The sequence below is a fragment of the Corylus avellana genome, chromosome ca6 (assembly GCF_901000735.1).
Source record: "Corylus avellana chromosome ca6, CavTom2PMs-1.0".
NCBI lineage: Eukaryota > Viridiplantae > Streptophyta > Magnoliopsida > Fagales > Betulaceae > Corylus > Corylus avellana.
In genome coordinates, this window is record NC_081546.1 from 30015361 (window position 1) to 30017829 (window position 2469).

Here is a 2469-nt window from a genome sequence, read left to right on the forward strand (position 1 = left end):
TAACAAAGGTCGATGTAAACACTTTTTGTTTGTTTTCCGTGGTGTGATTAATAAAAATAAGATACCTTTCAAATATAACTTTTACTGCATTTTCTTTTGTTCAAATATAAAATAAAATATAAGAGGGAGTAGAAGCTTATTTTGAGAAGATCGAGAGAAAGAAAAAGCCTAGCTAGCTACTTCCACCGTTATAATACCCATAATAATAAATTGGGTTGAAATCTTGATCGAAAGATATAACACATCAATATTTTCTCAACTATCTATTTTCTAAATGTATCATTGAATTTGTGAGCCCACACATAAATCTCACAAATTCAATAGTAGATTTACCTATCCACTGTACAGGGATGGGTAAAAGATGAGACAAAATAATTTTTTTATCATTTATCAATTTGGACAATTGAAAAAATTACGAGAAATGAAGAAAATCATTATGCATCCCATTTTTCACCTCTCCGTATTCTAGATGAGTGAATTCATCATTTAATTTGCAAACGGAGTGGTTGGGAGATGAGATAACACATATATTGTAGTTTTGAGATTTGTTTGATATCATACTCCTACACATTTTTTGTCCATCTTTTAAAAATAAAAAATAATAATAATAATAAAATAAAATAAAAAAAGAAAAGAAAAAAGAGAAGCTATCATTAAATCTATGAAACCCATATATATGTGAATCCTATATATTTAATTGTGAAATTTGCTCATCTCTTACACGGAGATGAGCAAAAGATGAAAACCAAATATCTCTCGTAGTTCTTTAAATTACCGAACCTAATTAAGTCAAATCTATTGCAATATAATTGATAGAAATATATTGAAAAAAGAATATTTGAAAGAATTACAAGAATTGATTTTATCAAATATCCCCTACGTAGCTGCATGCATGAGCAAGAAAATAGAAGTCAACTTTTCGACCAATTATATTTTATATATTCGCTGCGTTGATTTTCACCTATATATCACTAGCGTCTAGCGCCAGTCAAATTTGTATCTTCGCTTCACAGTATTCCTAAAACAAGGACGTGAAGAATTAGTGATATAATCCTTAATTGATTAGTCATCATCTAGATTCTAGGCTACCTATTTGTTCCAAGAGTATCATCAGCAATCCTTCTCAATCACTTCAATTAACCATCATATCCCTTTCCAAGCTGATTTTTCCAGGGAAAGCGACAGTTATATATATATATATGAATATGATGACCACCTAAGACATCTCTGTTTAACGGGCCAGAAGGCCAAAACTTTAGCTTAATTTGTGAAAGCAGAGTACGAGGTAGTGTGCCGTTCATTGGGCTTTTATTGGACCTCACAGTTAGCTGAAGTCTGAAGCCTTTTTTATTTTTTATTTTTTATTTTTTTTGATATGTCTACATAAAAGGGGAGAGGGAGATCAATGTCCATCTCCAAGCTTCCTTCTCTCACACATTCACAAGAGAAATTGTCACGGCAAGTCGTTATGTACCCATCCCATAAACCCACATTAATCTGGCTATTTCTGGTTGCTTCATCCAATTATTAATTCGACTAAAACTATGATATATATTCATATTGATCGATGACGATGTAAATAAATTAGATTAAGAAAGCAAGGAAAATAAATTGATAATACAAATACAAATTTAATAATCAGCAACAAAATTTAGAAAATTAACGATGGAGAATATATATCGATAATATATATCTCTGGTTAATTAATTACTCTCATGATATCAAATTCCTATACATTAATTAATTATATTATATTTTGTCAAACAAAAATGATCAATATATGTTATTCTAGCTAGGCCTGGGATAGAATTCCCAACAAAGCCATTCTAACATCAATTAAATGTTTATACAACACCTTAACTCTTTCCTCTAAACCATCAATCCTTTCCTCTAACTCCCCACAGCTTCTCTGCAATTTCTCAACAGCCACACCCACCTTATAATTATGATTTCCAGATTTTATCTCATCCCGCAACTCCCTGGACGCCACTCTCAACTCCGTCAGCGTCATCGAGGAGCTCGATCTCTTGTGTTTCTCGTTTTCCACCTTTACTTTCTTCTGCGTCAACCGCGGCCAGCTGCAGCAGCGCTTAGACTTTAACGACAGTGCATGTCCGAGAAACCTGCATGCCATTAATGCGACAGCCTTGGACCCACTAAGGATCTCACCCAATTCTGAAACCGACGTCTTAGTAGCAGCACTATGAGGTTGCCTTTGGCGGCTTAATAGCTTTCTCGTGCGTCGACTTCTTTCCATTGCCTCCTCGCATGACTGTAATGCGTTGTTGGCACGTGCTAATACGATTGCACTAGGCTGATCGATTTTCCCATCATCAAGCAAGTGTGAGACAACTCTCAATGATTCTACGTACTTTCGAATGATCTCTATTTTCTCCGAGAAATGATTGCATGCATCGAGCATTTGAATACTATCATGATCGAGGTACTCATCTATGGCTTTCTGATCCG